The sequence below is a fragment of the Lissotriton vulgaris genome, chromosome 7 (assembly GCF_964263255.1).
Source record: "Lissotriton vulgaris chromosome 7, aLisVul1.2, whole genome shotgun sequence".
In the NCBI taxonomy this organism is placed as follows: domain Eukaryota; kingdom Metazoa; phylum Chordata; class Amphibia; order Caudata; family Salamandridae; genus Lissotriton; species Lissotriton vulgaris.
The window spans coordinates 41,410,102-41,431,615 of record NC_141695.1 but is presented as its reverse complement, the minus strand read 5'-3'; positions in this window follow the sequence as shown (position 1 = coordinate 41,431,615).

Here is a 21,514-nt window from a genome sequence, read left to right as displayed (position 1 = left end):
CAGGAGCCAGACATCAACTATGTAACGAAACCACTGCGTGACATGTTGTTAAAAAGGGTTGTTGTTGTAGATGAATTTTTGCTCGTATTGCGCCATATACAATACGGCCATTTCTAGGGCATAAGGGCACCCCATCGCGATGGAAGAATATTTGAATACAGTGCCAGCCGCCAGCTTTCCTTAAAGCTTCCCAGCTGACGATAGGCTTCTATCTCTCTTTTCCATTCACCGACTGACCACAGTAATTTGGAGCCAGCATTCTAATGGCTCTTTCGTTCTTTCAGGTGGCCCCTGCCCTCACTGTGACTACATAACGAAAAGTCTAGTCCTGCACTCACAGACTCAACGTGCTCTTTTTTGAATTTGTTTCAATTCCTACACTGGTAGGTTCATTATAAACAACGAAGTGTCACAAAAATAGGGTCCAGTGTCTACCATCCCAAAAATTAAATTTGGCTACCCTTTTTACCCCACAGACAGATTCATTGCGCCCGGGAAACCATTACCTGGAATCGAAACGCGTCAGCCAGTTAGCAAAGGATTAGTGTGATCTGTTCCTTCACACCAGCTCTTGTTGGTTGCAAAAAGAGTTACACATTGTATTTGCTTCATTGCTAATTCCTTTCCCTTTCTCTTAACTTTTCTGGGCACTAAACCCATTTTCTAATTTTTGTAAATTCACTGTTTTATACTGCACATGTTCAAACTATTCTGTTTGTTTTTGAAATTATCTTGCCATTTATGCTTGAATGTCTTTTTCTCAGACTACAATTCATTTGCACAATGATTAGTCCATTAATTTTGGTGTAAATATGTATTGTTGATAACTATCTTTGTGTGCTTTCTCATTCATGATTTTTTTGACAAACTTTAATTAATTGATAAAAAACGTTGGTATAAAATAAAAATACCCAGTTGATTACGACAATTTGCGTGGTTAACTCTCCTCAAGTGTGGATTCTAATGTAGGTGGTGAGGCACTCTTTTGGTGTGTTCGGCCAATGTAGTTCAGGCCATGGATCTGGGTAAATATTTCAGAGTGCCGTGTTTGGCACACTGTATAAACCTGGTTGTAAAAAATTCTTGAGTGAAGAAAGTCCAGTGTGCGACTTACTGACCACCTGCCGAAGAATGTGCAAACATTTCAGCCATTCTTTTAAGCCCCGGAAGCATCTGAGGGGCCTGCTACATGAACGTAGACTGCCAGTGAAAGCACTCATCCAGGAGGTGGCAACACATTGGAACTCAACCTTCTACATGCTTGAGCGTCTGTATGAGCAGTTTACGGTAGTCGATCAGTATTCCTTAACACTGGGTACAGCTATGAAGGACCTGAGGCTAGATGCGGAGCAATGGGAGCTAGTTAAAAGCCTGACAGACATGCTTCGTCCTTTTGAGGTCTTCACGCATGCAGTCAGCAGGGAGGACTGTAATTTGGGAAAAGCTATCCCATTGTGGCGCATGCTAGAGCACCAACTGAAGGCGGTGTCTTCTATGTTTGAAGAAGATGAAGAAAAGCAAGAAGCTTTTGATTTGGCGGAGAAATGATTACAGCGCCTACTTGGCGATGAACGTCTTCAAATGATCCACTCAGAACAGCATTACATTTGTGCTACTATTCTGGATCCACGCTACAAAAAGGCACTGGCAGACAGAGCATTCTTTGCTTTTGGTGACGCAGAAGTTTTAAAGTACAAACATTGGCTTGCTCTGTCAGCCATGAGGTTTGAAAGAGAACGGCAGGAAATTGAAGGAAAAGGCAGTACATCAGCATCAGCAGGCCATCGGGAGTCAAAAGAATCCACTTCTGCACCTGTGGCTGTGGCAAAAGTGACCTCTCAGCCGTTAAAGACACCAGCAACCGGATCATCTGCACCAGACACAACAGTAACATTGTGTGAAGAAGAGGATTGGCTGGCTCAGCTTGGGTTTGCTTCTCAAAAGGTCCCAGCAAAAAGTAAGCAAAGTGGAGGAACCGTGGAGAACCTTGAGTCGATGGTGCAGGACTATCTGCATGACTCAACAGAGGTCTATGTTCATGATGACCCATTGGCGTATTGGCATGGGAAAAAAGAATTGTGGCCAGAGATCTCCAACCTGGCTATAAACTACTTGTCTTGCCCACTCGCAAGCGTGTCTTCTGAACGTGTTTTCAGTGCTGTTGGTGGCATTGTAACTTGCAAAAGGACCCGCCTCTCGCCCAAAAATGTGGAGAGGTTAACAATGATCAAGATGAATCAGCACCTCATACCACCAGATTACAAAGTACGAGAATACACGCCGGAAGAAGACGAGGAGGACACCAACTTAGATGAGGGAGTTTCTTCTCTGTTAGGTGACCTACTCCCGCCTGAATTCGCAGAGTATGAGGACAAACTCTTCTTCCCTGACACGAGCCCTGAAAATGAGCCAATGAATCAATAACTTTCTTTTTCGTCCTTATTCACTTTTATTCCTGTATGTATGTCTTTCTTTGTTTTGCAAAGTCAATATAAAACAAAACTTTAATCACCTAATCACAAAAGCCCATCAGCAGAACTGTCTTCACTTATTTGCTTATTGATTTGAGGGTGCCGCAGTCTGCATTCCTCAGGTTCACAAGTTTACAAGAACATGCTCCTCTATCCTCCTCCTCCTCCAGACTCCTATTTCCCTCAAAGCAGAGGGCTGGATTATGCCCAATGAAGAAAGACTCTGCACTTGTGGGGGTGTTCTACTTCATTGCGGGTGAGTTGACGGCTCTGGGGCCATTGCTGGGAAGGTCTAACACCGGATAAAAGTGGTTTGGCGAAAATCAGACTTGAAAAAGTTTTTGCCTTTTTGCTCACTATCATGTTTTCGGGGGCCTGTTTGGGGGGCTTCCTGGTGTTTGTGGGTGGGTTTCGGGGTCTGGGAGCACTGCTGGCACAGTCTAATGTTGATTGCATTTGTTTTCTAGGACATCCATGGTGGAAAAGTGGAGTCATGACCTAGCTGCACAGCGCGTTTGGACAGAAGGCCGAAAAATAATGTAAGTATGAGATTTTCCATTTTTGCTTTTTGCCTGTTTGGGGGTGTTATGCTTTTTTGCGGGTGGGTTGGCGGGTCTTGGGGCAATGCTGGGAAGGTCTAATACCGGATAAAAGTGGTTTAGACAAAATCAGACTTTAAAACGTTTTTGCCTTTTTGCTCACTATCATGTTTTCGGGGCCTGTTTGGGGGGCGTCCTGGTGTTTGTGAGTGGGTTTCGGGGTCTGGGAGCACTGCTGGCACAGTCTAATGTTGATTGCATTTGTTTTCTAGGACATCCATGGTGGAAAAGTGGAGTCATGACCTAGCTGCACAGCGCATTTGGACAGAAGGCCGAAAAATATTGTAAGTATGAGATTTTCCATTTTGGCTTTTTGCCTGTTTGGGGGTGTTGTGCTTTTTTGCGGGTGGGTTGGCGGGTCTTGGGGCATTGCTGGGAAGCTCTAATACCGGATAAAAGTGGTTTGGACCAACTCCATGAGGAAAAGGTTTTTGCTATTTCTGACATTTTGCTCAATGTAGCGTTTTCGGGGGCCTGTTTGGGGGGGCTTACTGGTGTTTGTGGGTGGGTTTCAGGGTCTGGGAGCACTGCTGGGTATGGATGGATACTTTTGATTGCAAGAGGTTTGAAGCAAATCCATGGTGGCAGAGGGGAGTTAGGGCCTTGCTGCAGAGCGCGCGCGGAGTGATTTTGGAAATTGACTTGAAAATGACTAAGTGCCCATTTTTGTAGTTTTGCTTTTTGGCTGTTTGGGGGTCTTCTACTTGTTTTCGCCTGGGTTGACAGCTCTGGGGCCATTGCTGGGAAGCTCCAATACCGGATAAAACTGTTTTGGACCAAATCGGAGGCACAATTTTTTTTGCGTTTTTGCTGACTTGCTTGTCTTTGAGGTGCTCTTTGGGGGGGGGTTCCGGGTGCTTATGGGTGGGTTTTGGGGTCTGGGAGCAATGCTGGCACAGTCTAATTTTGATTGCATTTGCTTTTCAGGAAATCCATGGTGGAAAACAGGAGTTATGGCCTAGCTGCACAGCGCGTTTGGACAGAATTGAAAGAAGGCCGAAAAATATTGTAAGTATGAGATTTTCCAGTTTTGCTTTTTGGCTGTTTGGGGGTGTTGTGCTTTTTTGCGGGTGGGTTGGCGGGTCTTGGGGCATTGCTGGGAAGGTCTAATACCGGATAAAAGGGGTTTGGACAAAATCCATGCTGAAAAGCCTTTTGGCATTTTTTGTAACTTAGGGTTCGTTAGGGTTAGCACTAGCAGCAGTATTCCATGTGTTTGGGGGTGTTCTAGATTTTTGCAACTGGGTTATGGGGTCTTACAGCACTCGTGGGAATGTGTAATCTTGGTTGCAAGTGGTTTGAAGAAAATACATGGTGGGAAAGGGTGGATTTGGCCTAGTTAAAGAAAGCGTTTGCCACTATTCTTAACTTAGGGCTCGTTAGGGTTAGCAGTATTGCATTGCATGTGTTTGGGCGGGGGGCTGTTTGTGGGGGGGTTTGCGAGTCTTGGAGCGATGCTGGGTATGGATACTTTTGCTTGCTTGCAAGTGGTTTGAATACAATCCACGATGGGTAGAGGGGGATTTGGGCCTACTTTACTTTCAAAGTACGCTTTGTCACCATTTTTCTACTAGGCCTCGTTTTTCGAGATCTGATCGGGGGTCTTCTACATTTTTGCGACTGGGTTTAGTAAGGGTCTGGGAGCAATGCTGGGAAGGTCTATTTTGTTCTAAAACACAGTTTACAGTACACCTAGCTTGAGCGGAAAGATCCGCTAAATTATTTCGCCCATACTTATTTATCCTTCAAAAGGAGACTCAGACAGAGTACGCACTTTCAAAAATATTGTACTGTCTATTAGGAAAGTCAAAGTGTGACTTTTTGCCCTACACAGCCTACATACCTTATATTTATTTGTCAGTGTGTTCTTATATCACTTCCTGTTTTTCCATCAATAATTACAGGCCGGGTTTCAGTCTGTGCAATGGGAAAAAAACGATGAAGTCAGGCTTCACATTAGCGAGCCGCAATTCAGCATCCGCCAGGCAGGCAGTGGACATGGTGTCTTCTGGTCACCAACATTGATGGACGGAGCGTCAGCTGGAATGGAGGAGTCCCGCTAATAGGAAGAATGGTTTGATGCATGCAACTTACCAAATTCAACAGGACAACTACAACAACATACAGATACAGTATCCGTTCTTTTCTAATTATCTTTTAAGTAATGTTATTGCTGTGCACTTCTATGAGTGTGACTCTGCATTTCTTTCATCTCTGCTTCTAAATTCATCCCTACAGCCATTCTATAGGTTTTACTTGTGCTACTTTTTTTAAACCTAATTTAAGGTAAGAAGTGTTTCTCTGAGTGCAGAGATAGGCAAGTGAAAACGCATAATTAGTACTGCAGCCCTGTACTGTCTCATTCTTTCATTCACGGTTGTCGAAAGTACTACTTACTTTTCAGTAACCATGCATGCAGTAGTGCATGCACTTCCTTTATGCCACTTAAAAGATTTATGGTTAGCTTTGTACCCAAAGATTTCTTTATCTTCAATTATTGTTTGTCCATGCTGTGCTTTTTTTTTCTTCTCTCAACAAAACATTCCCAAAATCCCCCATTCCCATCCATTTTCCAAACCCTAACCCTCTTCCCCCGGGCTGTGTGGTTTTGATTGATGTGTGACTAAATGACAGCAATAATTCCACACACTTGCTGGGGAGGATAAGGTCATAGACACAGGCTGGTGAAGGAATCAGAGGATATATTCTTACTCAGCTTGACACTGAGTCACTATTGGCAAATGAAAGCAGATTTTCATGTGCGCCATCAACTTGATTGGTCATCAAGAACATCCACCTCCTAGACGTGGCAAACTATTACGCTGCTGTGTCCTTCACCTTCGGTACTATTTCTTGTAGTAGTAGCCAATGTCAAAGAAATTCAACGCAAGTACTAGTTATACTTTCAATACTTTACCATTTGTTAGGCTACATTGTGGCACTGTTCTAGTGTACTGTCACCTGCTATATTCTCTATTGTACCGTTCTAATGCTACGTTAAGGACAAACAAAGTTTCATTTTCTTTTTTTTCAGATGCTGCAACTGCCACTGTGTAACACCACTAGTACCACCTCAATGATGACATTTCATCCGCCCAGGATTGCCAACCTTAATCGCCATTTGCCGTGCAGCCAGCCCTGTGCCTAGCAAATTACAGGTAAGATAAGCGTTTGGGGGGAGGAAGTATAAATGAGTATTAGGAGAGATGAGAGACTGACGCTAGTACTAATAAAGTCCTAGGACTATTGAATTCACTTACTCTGTGAGAGGCACTTAGTTTTGAAAACATTTGGGCAATTAATTACACAACTTGAATCAAGATGCCACTTAAGTTTCAGGAAAACAAACTTACAGTTAAACCCTCACCCACCAGCCTTAAAAGCTGTAAAAAAACATGTATGCTAAGATAAAGTTTAAAGTATATTTATATCCCTAACAAAAATAATTTCCCGCAAGACCCAACCCACCCCCACTCCCTAACCCCAACGAATGTCCGTGAAAAGTCCAAAAAACCCAACTCCCAATTCCCACCCCCCAGAAGTCTTTAAAAAAGGGGCAAGGGACAGTCTCCTCCTACTGCTGGCTGCTGCTGTTGACTTTCCGGGCCAGGTCGGCGTGCTCCTTGCGGAGGGTCTCGAGCAGGGTTTTGGTGTTGAGGAGCTCCTGCTCGATGTAGGACACCCTCAGGGAAAGGCGGTGCATCCATTTTTTGCAAATGCTGTGGGGGGCAGCTGATTTCTTTGCTGCTCGGCGGTGGCGGGTGGCTGCGGTACCCCGGCTCCGTACCGCTGGAGACCTTCTGCACTGACTGGGTGACCCAGGGAGCGCGGAGGAGGATGCAGCTGTGCCAGTAGATGTTGTTGTAGACTGCGTGTCCCCCTCCTCCTGGGCCACCAGCCGCCGATATTCAGCGACAGTGGCCTCCAGCCTCCGTTGCCGGGCCCGTCTAGCCAGCTCCTTCCGGGTTGGTTTGGAAGGAGCATCTATATGAAGAAAGAAAGACATAGTCTGTAACCAATGCTCTTTAAGATTAGCACAAAATGATTCAGCAGAAAGTTGTGTCACAGTAGAACTAGCAACTTGCAAGTGCAGTACATAACTATTGTGGCCAGTATCTATCTTACCTCCCACTTCTTCACCCTTGCTCTAACATTAGTGGGAGTTTAATGAATCAATTCTAGGAGCACTATGGACTCACTCCATTAGAGTCGACTATGACAGTATACCAGTCTTATTCTTCTTATTCTCTCTTGTTTAGCGAAATTGGTACGTTAACTTCTGCAAGCCACCATAATGCCAGCGCAGTCAACTTGCACCCGAGAAAAACATACGCCCTCCATGATGAGTGAGACAGACTTGCGTTACTGTACCAGTCCAGGACATGCAGATGGTGATGCTCTTACTTTTCTATTACGGGTGGCACTGAGAATACTCTGTTACAAGGGCTACTGCTTAATTAATTTAACTTTCACCTTACAGTGCCAATGAATACTAGAAAAGGAAAATGAAGAAGATACATAATCTGATTATCTATCACTGCACATGGTATGTATTTGCTTACATATGGGATGACTTTAGGTGCTTTGCTTTTTATTGAGTGAACAGTGATACATCCACACATGAATGACCGAGTTCTACTAAACTTATTAACAGAGGTAGTGAGTGGCCATCGTAATAGCCAGATATATGCTGTGCTTGCAATACAAACTACTGCTACTATTCATGGTAGTATTCGGACAAAATTACAACTTATTTTCCTTATCTTTCCTACACTGGGACGGACGTGCGGGTGCGGTGTTACATGCTCTTCAAAGTAACACTTAGTTCATCCAGTGACCGTCTACTCTCTCTAGATACACATATGCTATCTAAGAGACAGATAGTACCATGATCCAGGCATCCATCCATTCAAACTATGGGGCAGATTAGGATTGCGGATTTCCCGCATCCTACGGGCCGGCGGAATCCATCGCCGGCCCGGAGGATGCGGGAAATCCACAGCGGACTGAAAAAGACCCCCCGCCAGATTAGGATGGCTGGGGGATCGTTTTTCAGTCCGCAGTTTTTCCGCCGCGGTCGCCTCCCGTCCGCGGCGGAAAAGCACTAACATGGCTGGCTATCAGACACCGGCAGCCATATTAGGATGTCTGGAGGAACATGCCTTTACACGGTGGCATTTCTGCCATGCAAAGGCATATGGATTTTTGTTTGGGGGCCCGTTGTGGGCCCCCAGGGGTGAAGGGGGGTGGGGGGTGCACATGGGGGGTACATATGGTCCCCCCCTGCATTTGCCTGCACAAAGCGGCAGGCACCGCTCGGTGCCTGCCGCTTTGTGCATGCAAATGCACAACTTACATTTTTATCATTGCGGCGGGTGCTGCTTCAAGCAGCACCCGCCGCAATGATAAAAATACAGGATGTGACCGCCAGGGTGGCGGTCACATACTAATTACCACGGAGGGACCACCGCTGCCCCTGCGGACGGTCCCTCCTACTCTATGGTGGCGGACGGACTCAGGTCCGTCCGCCATCATAATAGGCCCCTAAATATCAATCATTCTTTTTCATATCTCTCATCTGGACAAACCTTACGTTTTCTCATGGGGAGCAGCACACTATGCAGTCTGCAATCTCAATAAGTAAGGAATATAAGAGCTTACCACTGCCCGCCACTGCCGTGGCAACCCGTACAGCAGTTTGGTCCGGTACTTGCACCGCCTCCTCCCCAGAGCTTTCCTCCTCCACCTCCGCGCTGGGCCCAGCACCAGATGTTCCACCTACAAAGTACATTTAAGAATGTTAGATGTCATAGACATACACCACTCACTAGTATTTTGTCTAGGAATGAAGAAATGTGAATACAGAAACCAATCTAATAATTTGTGACTGTCTACTCTAAAGTAAAAATGTCCCTTTTTCCAGGGAAGGGTGTTGTCTTGCTGCACTTTTTGGCACAACTGATGAATGCTTGCTTTTTAACACGCACCATTTTTCTCATAACAGACAGAAGCTTCACTTCTAAGAACAAATCATCATAACTAGGACGAAGGGACCAATGATTCAGCACCAAAAAGAAAAATGAAAGTTCAAACCAGATGAGGGCTCGGCTCGCCCACAATAAATGTGTGAAATCAAAAATCACTATAAGCACTTTTCCATTTTTAATCAACTGTTTATGTTTTATGACAAGCTTGATTCTAATAAATATTTTTACTTTTAATAAAGCTTTAAAACTTAAATAGACTCTGTGGTTTTTGGTCATGAGTGAATGAGCAAAAGGTTTTGCAATTTGCAAGCATGAGTCCGTGCCTCTGACACTTCTGGACTCTGACTCCGTACTCTTGTCCTGCGTTGGATAATCATCATTGGGGATCAATCATCGATGAATTCGGGAGCTAAATGACTCTGCCACACTATCTAGTCAGTAAGGAGATTGGGGGTTCTTCAAAGTCTGATATCACTGAGATATGTGGAAAGTCTACCTGCGCCTATTATAATTGATAACCAATGCACTATTTAGTGTCCATAGTTCTGTTTCTGCAGATTTGTCCCTGCAACAGTAGTAGTATGGATTGTCCTCCTATCCAAACCAAAAGTAAAGTAGTATCTTATTCTTTCTTGGTGGTCATTCACCTTTTTATTGTTGGTAATTGTCAAAGCATAAACATTTAGAAGACTTGAAAAGACATTATGGACAATCCCAGAGGACTGGGGGGAGCTGATGTACAACATGAAATAAAGAAAGACCAGAAAACATGGATGATATTTGTCAACCAAATCAAACATTTCAAAAGAACAATAACAAAATATTTTGGCAAAATAGCAAATAGACAACTATTCCACGGGATATATTGACCTATCACATGTGGTCTACTACGATATTAGTATTGCTTGATTTGCGGACCGTCGACTTGGAAAGTTATGTAACTCACTAAACAAACTACTAAAAAGGTTCGCCTAGGACTGGCAGGCAGCATTCCGCAGCACGCAAAGTGACAGACAGAGTCCATCGTGATTGCAGATCAGCGACAACACTAAAAAGTTTCTTACTACATTAACCAGTCATTAAAATACTCAAACTATCAATCCACCACCACTATTTCTTCTTATGGCCAGGTGTACAAAGGAAGGACTGGACTTGAGTCCGTAGGGGCAGATTTACAAGCCCCTTGCAGAACAAAAGAGGCACCATGGTGCGGCGTATATTAACAACGTGACGCATATGGAGGATGCATCACGTTGTAAAGCCCTGCGCCATAAGGGGGCGTTCCGGCGCAAGGGAGGGCATTCCTGCGCAGGAAGGCATCCTAAAAGTGGCTGAGGGAAATCTACAAGATTTCAATCAGTCACTTTTAGGCCAATGATGCGTGACTCAAACCCTGCGCCTGCTTGAAGCAGATGTTCGGCTTGACGCAGCATTGGGGAGATAGGGCATCCCAGAGCATTGCTGGAGCTGCGCCATCGTTGCGACGCAACTCCAGCAATGCGCCGCCTTTACCGCACAGATGCGTAACGCTTCGGTGACGTTTTGGGCCCATAGTGCGCCGCATTGTAAATACGGCGCACCATGGGTGGTGGCGTGGCACACAATTACTGGCGCATCCCTGCTACTTTGCAGGGATGCGCCGGTAATTAAAAATCTGACCCTTAGTGTCCAGCATTACACAGTTCTTAAAACTACACTCATACATAATTTCTCAGGCCAATGAAATGAACACAAAATCGAAAACAAATAAGCATAGTAGCAACGCTACTGAGAAGGAGAGCAGTGCACCTGAAATGCACAGAAGATTTTGAAATATAATTTACCTACAATGTAATCAGCAGCATTATTGCTCTTGGTAAAAAACACAAGTTTGCAATATAATAACACACAGAGCAGGAGAAAACAGAGTAGTAAAGACATAGCTACTACTACGCACCAAGCCCGGGGATGTCAAGGCCTAGCAGGTCGATCAAGTCGCGTTCCCGGTCCAGGAGATCCGTCCAACGGTGGGTGGCCTGGTTTTAGGTGCGCCGGACCCGAGAGTGTTGGTACATGGCCCGGCACACCTTCTCCCACAGCTTCTGGCGCTCCCTGATCCCGTACCCGCTAGCGATCTTGCCGCCTGCCATGATGGTCCTGGGGAGGCGGCGCTGAACATAAAAACTAGTGCGGCCACCTCCTCCGCTCTGAAGATCTCCCGGGCTGTGACCTGCTCCCCCCTCAAACGCCCGCACGGGAGCCGGGCACGGGGTGCGGGTCCCTTCCCCTTCTCAAGATGCTTCCTGGCTCCCTTTACCATGGTCTGGGCAGAAAGGAAGCTAAATAATAAAGAAGAAATAGAATAGGGAAGAAGAAAAGAAAAGAGTTCAAAAAAGTAGTTTAAATTTACCAAAAGTAGCAAAAAAAACAAAAAATATAGAGCTAAAAAAATAGAGGGATAGATAATAGGTAAAATAGATCAAAAAAAACTTCTAACAAGCAAAGGATGGCAGAGATTCAGAGAGGATACAGAAAGCATGCCCAGAACCATAGCAATGAATGAGAAACAAGAGGCCGTGCCCATTCACGACCGCGTGGGTAAGTTCCAGCGAGATTTCCCTCGCGATCACACGCGAACTTGTACTAGCGAGCCGCACACTTTGCGAGATTACACATTGCGCCCGGAAACGGAAATACGTCACGCAAACAAGATGGCCGCGCCCATGTTCAGTTGCCTACTTGCAACTATTCTATGACCCTGCACTGACCCTCACAGCAGGCTCATAGAAAAGCTACAAGTAGGCCACAAAGGTCCTGAGAAAAAAAATTGCACTGCAACAGAAAGCAAATTACAGATAAGGAAGCAGGTGCCAGACTGGAAGTTTAAATTCAGTGACACATTAATCAACACCAAATTAATTCATGTCAGTTGAAGCAGGGCAGGTGTGCTTGCTTTCCCCCCCCATAATCTACAGTGATGAACCAGAGGGTGGCAGTGTTGTACCAGAGGCTGGCATGGGTGAACCAGAGGGTGGCAGTGGTGAAACAGATGGTGCTGTGAACCTGTGATGATGAACCAGATGTAGAAATAACATAGTCGCGACCGTTGCGAGCCGACAAGCAAGTTGGCAATTGCGAACTGGTACAAAACCCTCGCCAACTGGCAGAAACCCTTGCGAACACAAAAAAAAATTCACGAGAGTTTGCGGATTTTACGGATTGCGAATTTGCAAATACGCAAATTAGCGAACCGCGAATTTGCAAAATTCGCCCTTGCTTAGAGGCCACGACACTGCAGAAATATCTTGATGCTGGCCGAGTACCACGAGGGGTACGTATATTTATTACCCCGACGTTTAATAATCCGGACCCCGACTTAATAGAGTAATGGGCTGACAATAATCATAATTGTTCAACCATAATGCTGAAATTATTGGTGAAATATGCTACCCGTGACTGTGAAAAATTTACAGAATTAATAGACGACATTTCAGCACAACTTAAGGCAAGATGTGAGACAGAAGAGTTTGAACAGGATATGGCGAAGATGGATGCCAAACTCGATCGAATTGAAAAAGAAATTAAGGAGAAAAAACAAAGTAAATTCATGAGGGATCTCGTGGATTACGAAAAAGGGCAAATTCTAACCTTTGCCAGAAAATTTGATTGTGTAAGAGGACAAACAGGTTCATCAATGACTGGAATGGCTACAGCTACAAGAGAAACTAATGAAGTGGAGTGTGTTGTTGATTCTAACAAGACCCCTGAACAAATAGCCACTACCAGTGGTAATGATCAAGTTTCAGAGATGTCAGTAAAAGACAACATTTTAAAAGAATTTTCATTGATGGCTCAAGAAAGATTAGCTGTCCAGATCAATCCAGGAGCAAACAACCAACGAGGTGGAGGTCGTGGTCGCGGAGGAGGAGGCGACAGAAGATTGCAAGAGACACCCAAGGGAGTAACGGACAGTCCCATAGGATCTCGAACCAGATGGCAAAAAAAGTCCAAAGAATGGAGAAAACAGAATTAATTGATAAAACTGTGATCAATTTATCGAACCGCCCACTCACTAAAGATGAATCGGAAGTGTTGACATTGGGACTTACTTTTTGTCCGAAAAACGAATTTGATTATACACAGGCTCGAATTAACTTGTTCCAATTTACAAGGAAATTGAAACTCAAAAAATGGTTCGCTGCAAAAGCATGTACTACATCAGATAATGTACGTGACAATATTGTAAGTAACTTATGCATAAATGATGTAGAAATGTTACATACAGTGAATGATTTAGGGGAGCAATTAGATTTCAATTCTGACCCCTTTTTAAACTTAATGAATGATAACATTGAATTGTATTTGAGTTACAAAAGCCATTTAAAGCCCAAATCAATATTCCTACCTCAGATACATAACAAGGCCTTGGAGATTTTTGAGAAAGGAGTTGTGAAAGGCTTTAAAAAGTTGGCACACACTCCTTACTCAGGCCCACGGAACTTAATGCCCCAACAAAGTACTGCCATCAGAACATTGAAGGAGGCTACCACCATAGTAATAAAGAAATCTGACAAGGGGGAAATGTGGTGGTTTGGGCAAGGGAACGATATGTGGAGGAGGGCTTAAGACAATTAAATGATAATATACAGTATGAAAAAAGTTCAAAGAGTATTTATGATACATCGAATAAGGAATATCAGACACAATTGTGGGAATGGAAGGAAAAGGGGTTGCTAGAACAGGATGAATATAATTATCTGTACTGCAAATCCCCAAAATACCAGTTTTATGCTTATTGCCCAAAGTCCACAAAAACAAAGAGAAGCCCCCAGGTAGACCTATAGTGTCGTCCCGGAGGAGTGGATTGGAAAATACCTCCAGATATGTGGACCACTTCCTCCGACTGTTGGTCAAAAAACTGCCACCCTTCATTAAGGATACAGGGGATTTTTTACGCTTGTTTAAGAATGTCCAATGGAATGACACTTGCCTGATGTTAAGTCTACTCCTGATTAGCCTGTACACAAGCATCCCTCATGAATTGGGGATGAAGGCTTGTAGGCACTACCTTGGTGAGTGATCACTATCTTACCTGTTGCATACTGAGGTACTAATGGATATGATACTCATATGTCTCACAAAGAACTATTTTATTCTTGACAACCAGGTGTACCGCCAGGTACTAGGTACGGCGATGGGCACCTGCTTCGCCCCCCATCTTTGCGTGTTTGTACCTTGGCTGGTGGGAGGAGCAGGTAGTCTGGGTCTTTGAGCCATACAAAAAACATGTGAAAGTTTGGTCGAGGTATATCGACGACGTTGTTTGTATTTGGGAAGGTACACCGATGGAAGCTGATGAATTCGTTGGCTGTACTCAATAAAAATTATCTGAACCTAACATTTACACATCAAGTGAATTCGAATAAAATGGTATTCCTTGATGTTATGTTAGAAGTATTTAATGGCAAAATTGAGACCACATTGCACCGTAAGAGTACAGCAGTTAATAGCATGTTACATCCCCGTAGCTGTCACCCCAAAAACCTAACTCAAAGTATTCCGTACTGGGAATAACTGCTGGCTAAAAGGAAAATCAGTACAATTGAAGGATACAATAAGGAGAAGGACACTATGGTCAAACGATTCAAAGAGAGAGGCTATAATGAGTTATGTATAGCAACAGCGTGTGAAAAGGTGGAAGCCAGAAAAAGGGATGACTTATTAGAAATCAATAATAGTGTTACCCATGATCATAAATCAGAGAAAGTAAGGTTTATTGCAACATTTAGCAATAAATCATACGGTATGAGAAAATGTCTGGGCAAACATTGGAGCATTTTACAAACGGACTTCGATCCATAAAAATGTGTGTGTAATTCACCACAGAGTACTTTTAGAAAAGCAAACTGTCAAGCTATATGCAAATTGTGGTACTTTCAAAATCAAAAAGCATGTACCCTGTGAAACGGAATATGCTGTTTATGCCCTTAGGTGTTCATGAAATCTGTACTACATTGGCAGTACAAAACATAAAGCTAAAAAAAGAGTTCTGGAACACCTAAGGGCAATAACGTACCATGACAAACAATATCCTATTGCGCGCCACTTTTTTATGAAACATAGACAGAATACCAGTCTTCTTTCGTTTGTGGTCCTGGATAGCATTCCGAAAAGAGAAAGGGGAGGTGACAGACTTAAAGAATTGAGAAGACTGGAATCTAGGATGATAATTAAATATCAAACTATGTATCCATCAGGCCACAATGGAGAGGAGGCACTAGCTGTACATATAGGTCAATCAATCAATCAATCAAAGCATTTGTATAGTGCGCTACTCAGCCGGAGGGTCTCAAGGCGCTTGGGGCAGGGGGGTCCGCTACTGCTAAAACAGCCAGGTCTTGAGTTGCTTCCTGAAGGAGAGGTGGTCTTGGGTCAGGCGGAGGTGGATGGGGAGGGAATTCCACGTCTTGGCAGCCAGGTAGGAGAAGGATCTTCCTCCCATGGTGGCTCTTCGGATGCGTGGAACGGCGGCGAAGGCGTGGCTGGTAGAGCGTAGCTAGCGGGTGGGAGTGTAGAAAGTCAGGCGGTCATTGAGGTATCTGGGGCCTTGGTTGTGGAGAGCTTTGTGTGCATGGGTGAGGAGTCGGAACATGATTCTCTTGTTGACGGGGAGCCAGTCTAGGCCTCTCAGGTGTCGGGAGATGTGGCTGTGCCGGGGGATGTACAGGATGAGTCGTGCTGAGGCATTCTGAATGCGCTGGAGCCTTTTCTGAAGTTTGGTTGTGGTTCGGGCGTAGAGGGTGTTTCCGTAGTCCAGACGGCTGGTGACTAGTTCCTGGGTGACTGTCTTCCTGGTTTCTGTGGGGAGCCACCGGAAGATCTTGCGTAGCATGCGTAGGATGTTGAAGCATGATGAGGAGACGGCGTTGACTTGTCATGTCATCGAGAGGGAGGAGTCTAGGATGAAGCCCAGGTTGCGTTCGTGATCCGTCGGTTTGGGTGCGCTGCCCAGGGCAGAGGGCCACCAGGAGTCATCCCAGGCGGAGGGTGATGATCCCAGGATGAGGACTTCCGTCTTATCTGAGTTCAGTTTCAGGTGGCTGTTCGTCATCCACTCGGCTACGTCTTTCATCCCTTCGTATAGGTTGGTTCTGGCGGTGGCGGGGTCGTTGGTGAGGGAGAGGATCAGCTGAGTGTCGTCGGCGTAGGAGATGATGTTGAGGTTGTGTTGGCGTGCGATGGCCGTGAGGGGGCTCATGTAGACGTTGAAGAGGGTGGGGCTGAGCGAAGATCCTTGTGGTACGCTGCAGATGACTTCGGTAGCCTCGGATCTGAACGGGGGAGGCGGACTCTCTGTGTTCTTCCGGCGAGGAAGGAGGTGATCCACTCCAGTGCTTTCTCCTGGATTCGGATGTCGATGAGGCGCTGCAATAGGGTGCGGTGGCAGACAGTGTCGAACGCTGCGGAGAGGTCCAAGAGGATGAGTGCCGCTGTTTCCACGTTGTCGAGCAGGGCTAGGATGTTGTCAGTGGCTGCGATGATGGCGGTCTCGGTGCTGTGGTTGGCTCTGAAACCGGACTGTGAGTGGTCGAGGGATCCATTAGTCTCGAGGAAGGCGGCCAGCTGTCTGTTGACGGTCTTCTCAATGACTTTGGCAGGGAAAGGAAGGAGCGAGATGGGACGGTAGTTTTTGAGGACGGTGGGGTCCGCTGATGGTTTCTTCAGTAAGGCACTGAGTTCGGCTTGCTTCCAGCTCTCTGGAAAGGTGGCGGTGTCGAAGGAGGTGTTGATGATGTCTCGGAGGTGGGGTGCGATGATGGAGTCGGCCTTGTTGAAGACGTGGTGAGGGCAGGGGTCGGTTGGTGATCCGGAGTGGATGGTATTCATCGTGCGGATGGTGTCTTCAGTGCTGACCGGGGTCCAGGCGCGGATTGTGGTGGTGGGGGGTGTTAGTGTGGTCGTAGGGTGCATCGGCTGTGTTCTGAAGCTGTTGTGTATGTCTGCGATCTTGCTGTGGAAGAACGAGGCGAGCGAGTTGCAGAGTTCTTGCGATGGGGTGATGTCATTGTTTCCGGCAGGTGTTGTCTCATGAAAGAACTGCTGCTAACTTCTTTTGGCTGTTTTTAATTGGTGTATGTCTTATAATATTGATTTTAATTGGTGTATTTTCTCTCATTACAGATTGCCGGTGGTGATACTGATCTTTTGATGTTAAAAAGCAAAAGTACCTGCTTGGGATTTCCTTAGGGGTATTATCCATGCCCACTTGAGCTATAGTTGCTGAGGAGGTTACCATTGTTTAACCTTTTGATTTTGTTTGGACACTTTAAATGGATGGACATTAAACAATGCGCTATTGATTGCAAATAGCATGATTATAGCCCACTGTGGCCGTATTTATAAATTGAAAATATATCAGACTTATGATATATTAGAGGATGCTATTCCAGCTGCGAGGAAGTATCTAAGCAGTTGTGCTAGGATCTATGCATGTTTATAGTTTTGTCCACTGGGGCTTAACATGGCAGTGTACCTATGTAAGATGTATTATGTGCTACCTGTGTATATTCGGTATAATATGCGGATATTGATGAAATGTGTCATTTATTGCGGACTGTGTCAACTGCGGCTTTATTTGTTAACCGTAAAGTTTATGAGGCATATGAATCATTTGCTGACGCTACAACTGTGGCGAGGAACTATGGGAAATGTAGTTTGGTAAGATTATGTTGCACGTTTAGGATTTTGCCCACTGTGGCTTTATGTTAATAATTTTAGTGCTGGTCTAGCATGGTTGTAGAATAATTTGTGTAACAACAGAGACTGATTATGAAGAAAAGATGTGTGGCTTAACGGTCTTTATATAAAGCCTTTTCACGTTTAATTTATCCAGTGTGTGCAAACTTTAAATATTATTATGGTTGCAGGTCTCATTATATTACGCAAAGTGTATATACCACCATAAATGTTAAAAAATTTGAGTATGTTTTCACTTTTGAATGTCACATGACGTAATTATTTGTATATCTTTATTGAACAAGTACATACCCGTACTCGTGAACAAGCGGCTGCTGCTGCGAAACGCATTGGGTATTACAGCTATTAAATCTCACCTTAGATGCATTGGGCCTCAGCTTGTTGTCTTTTGACAAAAAAAAGAGACAACGGTCTGTTGGATTTATAGGGGTCAGGTGAACCCCGCTGCGGCCCGCCATCAGAAGTGGCGCGGGCTGACATCGCCATTCGCGTTGTGTGGTATATATATATATATATATTCACAGAAAAAACGATAGGTTATAGACCATATATAGTTAGGAATTTGCATTTACAAAACCTTGAAAATTCACTGAAAAAACCATAGGTTATAGACCATATATAGTTAGGGATTAGCATTTACAAAACCTTATTTTACTCGCATAAAACCATTGAAATTCCATATATAGTTAGTTGCGCTAACTATATATCGCGCACCCGCAATCCACTGCTGATGATGTCACATATTACATCATTCATGACATGGTCAGTGACATCACTCATGACATCACTGATGACATCTCAAATGACATCACTGATGACATCACCGATGACATTATCCAGTGACTGTATGTTTCTGTAAAGTTAAAATATGTCTTACATATTGAAGAATGAGTGGATGTATAAGTGTCTGGATGAAGGATTTAGTAGGTGCATGACTGACTGTATGAGTGAGTGATTAAATGTGTCTCACTGAGTGCATGAGTTAGTGACTAAACTGTCTTAATTTGTGCATCATTATGCCTGTTGTTCTGTGAACTGCTGCATGTGTTGATCAGTAGCTATATGAGTAACTATATGGGTTATTGATTGGTTGCCCAAGTATTTGTATGGGAGACTGAGTGTGTGTGTGGGTGGCTGGGAGGTGTATGACTCTGTGCATAGATGTGTGAGCAGTTGATTCACTAGATGTATGGTTTCAAAAGTGCATGTGGAAACAGCTGTATGGGCGGTTGACTGTGTGCATGAGTGTATTGGTGAGTGAATGGATATCTCAGTGCTACATGTCAAAGTAAGTACATATGTAAAACACAGTACATGTGAGAGTTGACATATATAAATAACTGTGCAGAAGAGCCAGTGAATGTGTGAGTGGCTGTATGGATCATTGTGAACTTGTATCAGGGATTGTATAAGAGAGTAACTATGTGTTAGTATATGTTTGAATAAGTAAGGTGTGTATAACTGTATAGTTGAGGAAATGGAGGTGTGATTGATTCTTTGCATGACTGACTAGGTGTGTGAGTAACTCCATGGATGAGTGACAGTCTGTGAGTGTCTGTTTACACTGAGTGTATCTAAGGTTATATTAGAGTCTGAAGAGGTTCATCGTATTATCACATGAATGATGTCATCAGTGATGTGATCAGTAATGTCAAATGAGATATCATCAGTGATGTCATCAGTGATGTCATTTGATATGTCATCAGTGATGTCATTTGAGATGTCATCAGTGATGTCATGAGTGATGTCACTGACCATGTCATGAATGATGTAATATGTGACATCATCAGCAGTGGATTGCGGGTGCGCGATATATAGTTAGCGCAACTAACTATATATGGAATTTCAATGGTTTTATGCGAGTAAAATAAGGTTTTGTAAATGCTAATCCCTAACTATATATGGTCTATAACCTATGGTTTTTTCAGTGAATTTTCAAGGTTTTGTAAATGCAAATTCCTAACTATATATGGTCTATAACCTATGGTTTTTTCTGTGAATTTCATTGGTTTTTTAAAAGCTAACATCTGTAGCTGTAAAATGTATTCTTCTTTAAAACCCAAAATATATTTTAGGTCTTTATTGATAATTTTTTTTTAAATATTTTTTTTCTTCGCTTCCGGTAAGCGAACCGGGAAGCTTTCCGTTAGCTCATCTTGATGCCGCGATCTAGTACGCGAACCGGTAAACGTTTCGTTAGCGGAACTGTGACGCGTCGCGGAAGCGCGACGTATCACGTTGTCGCGTAATGCGTCTTATGACGCGCCGCGTTAGCGCTCCCGCAAGTGCTCCGGACCGCGAACCGGAAGCGATCCGGGACGCGGCGCGCACTGCGTAACGTAAGCGGAACAGGTCATGTGACTTGTTTATCAAACTTTTCATTGGTTCATTTCACTTTTGGTTTCCAAATGATGTATGACTAGGTCATGTGACCTAAAAATAACACTTTCATTGGTTCAGAACTTTTGCTTTTCCCAAATCATGTAAACCCCTCCTTCTTTCCTCACTCTGACTTTCATCTTGGTGAGAGAAAGACCATTTTCCAATTTGATTGCAATGGCTTCTATCCTTGCTTCAGCTGGTGGACCCCCACCACCACCTCAACCTCCTCATGACAAGAGAGGACCACCATCACAATTCATTTCCAACAGAGAGGAGGAAGAGGAGGACCTAGAAGAAGAGGACACAGATGAACCTCAATTTATTCAGGAGTTGACCCGTGTTTCCCGAAGGAAAACAAGTTTTATATGGCAGTTTTTCTCAATTCCTCGAGGGGAGAAGAAGGTTAATGCCAAATATGCCACCTGCCTAATCTGCAAATACAGATTATCTCGAGGCACAGACAAAAAGTATAGTATGGGCAACTATACTATGCATCGCCATATGGCCAGGTGGCATCCATTAAATTACAGCCGGGCAGAGTTAAGGGACCTTCAAGATAATCCCCCGACAACTCCTGTGGCCAGATCAACATCAAGTATATCTTTGACTGCAAGAGAGGCACAGGAAACTGTGCCAAACATACAGCCAAACTTCAAGCACATGAAGTTTACGTGCATACATTGTGGTGCTATGCTCTCATGTGGCAACATGAGCGTGAACTTAATCAACTTGGTGTTTGAAAACCATAACTGCCCTAACCCACCCAAGCAGTAATTTTTTTTTTGCTCCTGTTGAGCCCTGTTTTTTTGTTGTTTCCCCTCCATGAAAAACACAAAAAAAACATAAAACTGTTCTTAAAATACAAAAAAAACTAAAAATGTTCAGATAAAAAAATAAATAAATAAAACAACAAAAACATTAAAAAAAAGTTCTTTTCAGAACTACCTCCCCTTTCAAATAAAATTGCTAGAATGTTTAGCACTCTGGCAAGCTCTATTTCTTTTGGTTCGCTTTCCAGTTCGCTGCCCGGTTCGCGAACTTGAAGCGAACAAAAAAAATATTAAAAAAAAAAAAAAGAAGAGTTAGTATAAGGGAAGTAAACAGAGAGTAATGTTAAAAGAAAGACAGCTATAGGGAGTAAACCAGAGATACTGTTTAATACATCTATTTATTAATTCAGGATGATGATAAGGTGTGATGTCTCCTGAGGTTTGTTTAAGGTGAGACCTACTCAGGGTTACAGATCAATTTTACACTTGTTGAAGAATACAGAGCAGATAAAGCATGTGAAGGCCTTCCAATGAAGTAAGTCATGTCCTCTTATTACATCATTCATGAC